The sequence below is a fragment of the Heloderma suspectum genome, chromosome 2, assembly GCF_057233095.1.
Source record: "Heloderma suspectum isolate Gila_16-S chromosome 2, 16-S_ref, whole genome shotgun sequence".
Taxonomy (NCBI): Eukaryota; Metazoa; Chordata; class Lepidosauria; order Squamata; family Helodermatidae; genus Heloderma; species Heloderma suspectum.
Genome location: NC_139459.1, coordinates 284,807,672 through 284,815,401, shown reverse-complemented (window position 1 = coordinate 284,815,401; position 7,730 = coordinate 284,807,672). Strand labels below are relative to the sequence as shown.

The 7,730-nt window shown below is 44.8% G+C and overlaps 1 protein-coding gene across 3 annotated transcripts in view; it reads left to right on the top strand.

Moving 5' to 3' along the window:
* Window positions 1-261: 261 nt before the first annotated feature.
* Window positions 262-7,730, top strand: part of PCBP4 (poly(rC) binding protein 4) — a 104,838-nt gene continuing 97,369 nt past the window's right edge. For all 3 annotated transcript variants that reach the window (XM_084839693.1, XM_084839692.1, XM_084839691.1), the window contains exon 1: window positions 262-434. The gene's annotated coding sequence lies outside the window, so the exon portion shown is untranslated. The remainder of the gene's footprint in view (window positions 435-7,730) is intronic.

Genomic DNA, 7,730 nt, shown 5'->3' with positions numbered 1-7,730 from the left:
TGCTCTTCCCTGCTGCTGCCCTTGATGGTCGGGCAACACCAGACTGGCGGCGCCCGCTCCTCGGGTTCCGGGAAAAGAATACAAAATGCAAAAGCGCGAGAGCGATCTGCACTGCAAGCGGGGGGGATGGAATGCCCCCGTCCTTGGCAGATGGTCTTACCCAGTGTGCATTGTTCCTTTGGTGTCTCCTTTATCCGCTGTAATTGGATCCTGGAGGGAGCCGGCGCGCAAGGGGGGGCGGGGTGGCTGGGCGGGATCGCTGGGGGCGGGGGGAGGCAAAATAGTCCCGAGGCTTCGGCCTGCACCTCCCTCGACTGTCAAGCATTTGATTTCATTGTTCCGGGCTGATGTCACTCCCAGTTGTCACAGACGCTTCTCCGGGTGACAATGTGGGACTAAGAGGCACAAAGGAGCCCTCCGGACCTACCCCAAAGGTAAGAGGGAAACGAAGGCTTCGCGCGCGCGCGCGCGGTGTGTGGTCCCGTCGCCAACTTTGGGGGAGTTGGGGGCACGGAAGGGCCAATACATGGACGGGGGTGAGTGGGTCAGGGCCGCCCCCCCCCAACACACACGCGCTTGATGCCAGCGGCTCAGAGCAAGTTTGCAGCAGCAAGATTCGCTCGCTCTCCTGCCCGGCGTGCGAGTGGGAGGGCGGCGCAGCTTCGCCGGCGGGAATTCCGGGGAAGGGAGAGCGAGGGAAAAGTTCTGCCTGGCGCCTGCCTCAGCCATGTGTCTCCGCGTCAGGGAAGAAGGAGTTGGGAGCCTCTCTTAAGGAGTGGCGAGCTGGGGATGCTGCTCCTGCTCCTGCTGCTGAGCCTGGACCAGGCGGAACTAGGAAGCCCTGGAGTTCTCAGGCATCCGCCGCCGCCGCCCCATCCGCCATCCCTCCCATCTCGCCGCTTTGTCCTTCCAGTCTGCACGAGCCCCGCGTGCCCAAAGAGCCCACGCGTCCTCCTCCCCCTCCTCCGTGCCTGGGAAGTCGACCTCCTCGAATCCCATAAATCCGGCCCCATGATCTGGCACACAGCATCCCAGGCCTCCCCAGAACTTTTGCGCTTGCTTTCTGTGCAGAGCGATCCTACTCTGGAGTCTCTGGCTGTCGAAAGCAAGCAGAACTGAGGGGAGTAAGTGGGGGAAACTTAAAGCCCAAGGAAGAAAGGAAGGGGCTGTGAGCTCTCGCTGAAGACAAGAACGGATCACGCAGCCCTTAAGCTTCAGTTCCCAGCTCCGGACTTCTGTGTAGGAAACCTCTGCAGGCCTCACCGGGCACCCCCCTCCCCCCGCGAGATCCTTCTCGTGCCACGCTATTCTCAGCTCTCTTCTGACTTTCAGCACCTGCCCTTTCCATTTTTCCATTTTTTTATCCCCTTGGAAACTCAGGCTTTTATAGTCCCATACCTTCTGCACGCTGAGCTCTCCCGATGTATTAGCTCCCCCCCCCCTTTGTCAATGTGCTTCTCCCTTCTTTTTAAGAGCTAACTACTTATTTTATGTCATCGCGCTGCTAATCCAACCCCCTCGGCTAACTTCACTGGATGTGCTGCTTTTCCACTTCTAGTTCTCCACAGCTCTGCCTCTGCTTGCCCCTGGATTTGTGCCGCGTTGGTCTTCCATCCCATCGTATCTGCAGACTGGCATGGCCCACTTCTGAGCTCAGATTGCTGTTGTGGTAGCGTCCTTGGGGACTGGCTGGGTGATGAATCTCTACCCAGTTCATTCCATTTGTGACACAGCCTCCATTTCCAGCACCTGCCCCCTCCCCCTTTGGCAGCAGATTGCATTCATTCTTTTCAACGCACATCCTTTTGTTCCCAACCACTACTGAATGCCATTTCCGTCCCAGTCATTTCTGGCCCACTTTACTGACAGAGACCGGAGGAGCCTCACGTACAATATACAAAAATAACGACAAAGATGGCCCTGTCAAGGGAGAGGGACACTGCCTCACCAGTTTTGCATTATGAGGGAGATGCCACAAGGGGATTCTATAGTACAACATTCCCTGGTTGTACAGAACTCCTCTCACCTTGTGGAGTGGTTCACAGTGTCATATGACTACAATGACAATTCTGTGAGTCAAGTTAGTTTTATTGCCAATATAGCTATCCAAGGGAAGGGGGGATGTATGGGTCTAGAGATGGCCTCTGGGCCCCTAAGCATATTTGCTTAGAAACCAGCTCTATTTAAGTCAATAGGAGCATAGGGCTTACTTCCAAGTAAATGTGTTTAAATTCAGGGTGTAAGTTTCCAAGCCAAGGTACTTTCTGAGGAGCAAGAAAAGCCAACATACTGAATGAACCTCAGAGTTATAGCCAAGATGGGCTTTTGTTTTTGCCTACCCAGCTGAAGGTTCCTAAAAAGGAGGGCCTGGGGAAGGTGGTGGAGGCAATATATTACACCTAGCTTTGCAAGAGGTATAGATTTACCACAGACCTGTTCCTTCACGCTGGAATGGGTAGCTTAGAGGCAACAGTGAAAGCATATTATGGTGATTCTGCCAATTTCATTGCCATGTTGGAAAGTGCTATAGCTAGACCTTACTCTCAGCCAGAATGATCTGCAAAGAGACATCCTTAGTTTAAAACCAGAATTGTCCAGCAAATCTTTTACAGCAATTGACCAACAGCTCAGATGTTATTTTTAAAGGAGGATTCCTGTCTCTTAGGAACAGAACATCTTCCTTCATCATGCTTTTGAATCAAGGAGAAAACTTTTAAAGACATGTGACCAGTGGACTCTTCCATAAGGGCTTCTCTTAAGTCTGTAGGGCATTCTCTACAGTAAAAGCTCTGTTCCAATGGAGTCATCATCCTGCTATGGTGTTCTTATAGTCTTGGCGAATTATCCAAATTCTCTTTTGTCCTCAAACATTTGCCCCTTTGTCCTTTTAAATCCACACATCCTCCACCCTGTCCTGTCCATGTAATTTGGGAACTACACATCAATATTCAGAGCAGCTATGAGGTCATCTTTCTAAGGGCTTCTACTCTCCTCCTCTTCACCATTCAGGGAACACATCAGGAATTGTTCTTGTGCTCCAGTAAGAAATCCCTCTCATGCGAAAGCCGGGGGTGAGTTGGGCAGGATTAATGAGAAAGCTGCCCACGTAAGCAAGCTTCCACTGGCAGCTTATTAAAACTATGTTATTCTTCGTGCACTCCAGCTGCATTTGTAAGAAATGGAGGAAGAGGTCTTAGACTGGCTTTGTGAAAAGCTAAGATGCAATCAGTGACATAGACACCTCTAGAAGCAGTCTGTATTCATGCATTTTTGGGGAGATAACAAAGTCACCAGGTGCTTGGGATTTATCATCTTTTTATCACATGATGGTGGGAATAGATCCAGATCCAAAGATCTATTCCTCACCATCACTACCACCGTGTGATAAAAAGATGTGTTGCTGATGGTTAATTTCAAAGGGTTAAGCTGCTGCTTTCATAAAAAGTTCTATTTTGAATTTATTTCAACTGACAACTGGATTTATGGTTGATTCCCTCTTTAGGGTTTCTCAAAGTTTTCTAAGTCATCTAGTCTTTAATAAGTAGCAAAGGATTGGATGGAGGTGAGAAACTGCCAAAGGTTTACCTTGGTTCTGCCACCATGAGCATACACCAATGATTCCCCCTGTATGTCTCAGCTTCTTGATCTGTACAATGGAGGAGAAGGTTCTTACAATTAGTTAAATGTCTGAATTTCCAGAGGGATAGCTGTGTTGGTCTGTTGCAGCAAAAACAGCAGAGTCTTAAAGACTAACACATTTATTATGGCATAAACTTGTGGACTACAGCCTATTTCATGAAAGCTAATGCCACAATAAATGTGTTAGTCTTTAAGGTGTCACAAGGCTCTTTGTTGTTTTAAATATTTGAAGGCCCTTTGAAGATGAAAAGACTCATTAGCAGTAGCAGGACTAGCCAAATGAGGATGATATCTATGATGTCAGGAAACTGGAAGGAGTTCTCTCAAGGGAACAGAATGAGATAATAAATCAAGTTGCAGAATACCAAGGTCAGGACTGAGCAATGATGCAGAGCCCTCTTTACCACAAAACAATGTGAAACACTTGCTTCAGATCTCAGATTCCAAAGGGGGCGCCATTTTCTTCTGCCAACATCCATCCCTGTGTGTGTCACTATAAATGAACTCCAATCCAGGGAGAGTGGATATCATTTTGACTTTTAGGTGTGAAAGTATCTAAAGCCAACATTCATAGCTTCAGTGTGAGCTTCTGAGAAGACAGCTGTGGTATTCAGAGGCTTCTCTGGCTTGAATGGTTATGGATAGTGTTGGTTTGGCTATTTCAGCCTAGGCCTTAATAGGCCTTAGAGGTAGTTACCCTGTATAGAGGTGACTCAAAAGTTGTTTAAAATGGTATTTTGCCTCTTGTTGCTGCTTTATTATGCTTTGGGGAGGGTTAACAGTTTTTTAGGTTGATACTTTTAGAGGGCATGTCTACTGTTAACAGTTCACAGCAATGTCAATTCATATATTTGGTGATAATTTTTAAATCAAATTAACCATGTATACAGTGAGCACCAAACCTTTCATGAAGAGAGAGAAGGATTTTTTTGGTAGGCTTTATAATTTATTTCTACCCCACCCCCCAACATTTAAAATAAGTAACATAACATGCTAGGAAGACAGGTGATTAAAACATCAGCCATACTTGCTTAGAAAGAAAATTTCAAAACTCCATGTGGGGGAAAAATCCATAATTATATGTAACCAAAGCCATACAACCAAAGAAAGAAGAAACATGCATCTTGTATCATCATGCTTTCCCCCCAGCAGTAAAAACCTGCTTTGTTTTGATTTTTGGAAATTTTCTTTTCCTCAGAATGTAGATTCCCCTTTGCTTTTAAGACAGGCAATCAAGCCTAAATTTTTACTGCTGGTTAACTTTGTATTGTGTGATTTTATTGTTATATTTGATTGTTGTTCTGATGCCATTCAATTTTTTGTCCACTGCTTTGATATCTAAAATAAATATAAATAATTTTTAGGGCCTAAATTCTTTTAAAGAAACTGTGTAAGGGTCCCTTTTCTGTTTTTTCTCTCTGTCTTTGATTCTTGTGCATGAAGTGTCACAATTAACACAAATTTTCCACTTATAATTCATCCCAGGCTATAATCCTATACATGATTACTCGAGAGTAAGCCACATTTAACAGGTTTTTCTTCTGAGCGGACATGTGTGGGATTGTACCATAAAGTCTGAAGTTACATGACAAGCAGGAGAAAGAAATCTTCATGGAACATTCCTTTCTAAGCTTTCTGGGGAAAAGAAGATAGAAAAGAACAACAGCCAGTCTTTTGTGCTAGGTAAATCAACAGCAGGAATTCTCAAATGGATTACCTTGGTCAAAAGTTGGTGGTCCAGGCAGGGCTTGAAAATATGCATGGAGAGCTAGCGCCAGGGAATGCACAATACTGAGTTGGGTGACCCTATGGTCTGACTTGGTATAACCCCATTTTCTAAGGAACTGGAAGAGAGAAGGATGAGCACCCACTGGGTTTGAAAAATTGTAAGGATATGCTTCTCCCCTTCTCAGGGTACTATGAATCAATGAACTACATCCACTTTTCCCTCTCAGGGCAGTAGTGCATTTGGGGCAGGACTTTGGGGCTGGAGTCCCACTACAAATGAGCAGGAGAGCCCCATAAAGGAACAGGGCTGCCTTACCACATTGTGAAGTAAGTGAAGTTATATACATTGCCATCTAATAAGCCCCCTCTCCCCTTAAGGCCATTAAGTCTAGAGTCCAAAATTACCTCACTGCACCATAGTCTCAGGGTATGCACTGTGTTTCAGGCCACAATCTTTTGTGTGGGTTGAAGGGGGCAGCAGCGAAAGTGGTAGAAAGGAAGGAATGACAGCAGCGAAAGGGAGTGTTGCTTGGATAGGCAAAGTACACTACAGGCCAAATTTCCAGAAATTTAGGGTAATCATTGTCAGTAAGCTGTGGTGATTTTGTAGGCATAATACAACATAACTCAAAAGTCTAAATCCAAGTAGTCTTATAAGTGTAATTTAAAGTTATTTAGGGTGCAGTCCTATGCATGTTTAGACAAAAAAGTCCTACAACTCCTAGTATGCCCCAGCCAGCCATGCTGGCTGGGGGATGCTGGGAGTTGTAGGACCTTTTTTCTGTAAACATACATAGGATTGCACCCTTAATACATGAAATATTTTCATTTTAAAATAAAATTAAAAATAAAATTGAGAGATAAACATCAAGGAACAATTTTATTTTAAGCCAGGAAAATAAGTGCCTTCCCCAGCCAGAAAACCAAGAGCCATGGCCCTACTGAATTTGTTCACAAACCAGAAAAATAAATGGCTGGCCTGCAGTCAGGAAAATAATGCGGTCATGGCCAAGTGGAGGGAAACAAGTGCTATACTTAAGCATGGAAGGAAGCATAGAAATCCTGCCCCCTTCTCCTTCATACAGTACATGCAGTAGAGACATCACTACTTCTTTTCATTGTCAGTATTCCCATTTCCCTTGCACTCATTGCAAAATGGGAATAAATTTACTTTGTCCTGAGGAGTTGGGTAGAATACTGTATGTTTGTTCTATCACTCCATAAATTAGACAGGGTATTGCATTTTATTTTTAATGAAAGCTGAAAATAAAGGGAAAAGGTCTAGAATTTATCTGGGGTGTGTGAATACATCCTAGCCGCCTGTAGGCCCAAATGGCTATGGCCCTACAGGTTGAGATTGCTCATCTTCAGCCTCAAAGTAAGTGTTCATATGGGGCTGAAAATCTGAAGGGGGAATGCTTCACCCAATGCTTAGGAATCCCCATCATACATTGTCTTCATACTTTGTGCTTGAGTTGTTTACTGAGGCTTCCTCAGGGGCAGTTCCAATCATGAGGCTGGGGGTACACTGCCTCACCACCCCAACCCCAGATTTTTTGAGTCTGAAAAAGTCATAAACTAGCTTATAATTCATTCGTGAGCCTGGAAAAATCATGAGTTGGCTTACAATGCATTTGTGAGTGTGGAAAAAATATATATAAACTGGCATATAATCCATTTGTGAATCTGGGAAAATCATGGGCTGGCTTATGCTTCATTTGTGAGTCTGGAGAAATTATGGGCTTGTTTAAAATACATTTGTGAGTGGAAAAATCATGAACTAGCTTATAATTTGTGAGTTTGGGAAAAATAAACTGTATTATAATGTATTTGTGAGTAGAAAAATAATAAACTGGCTAATAATGCATTGGTGAGTCTGGAAAAATCATGGGCTGGCTTATAATGCATTTGCACAATGTTATGTCTTTAAAAAAAACTGTGTGCCAGGTGGGTAGCCTGCCAACTTTTATATCTTTAAAACCTCTTCTGCACAATGTTGGCCCCGCCTCCAGTGACCCCTTGGCTCCACCTCTGCTGACCTGCATCCCACCCCACCAGTCAGATTGTCCACCAGCTGCTACTGAACTTTCTGTGAAACATTTAAGTCAAATGTCTGTAGGCACTACAAATTGTCATATCATGTTGCTAAAGGGAAACTGCAAGAACGGCTTGGAGGCTACCTACTTTACCCTGCCTTTGGCAACATCCTGGAGATCTGCCTTTGAGCAGCTAAACGCCTTGCCATTCTAGCTGTTGCTGTTTTCTTTTAAACTGTGCTGGCAATCACATGGTTAGCTGTACCTTTTCTCGGGATATATAGCCCAACTTAGCTGAGGATGTTTTACAAACAAACCAATAAATAA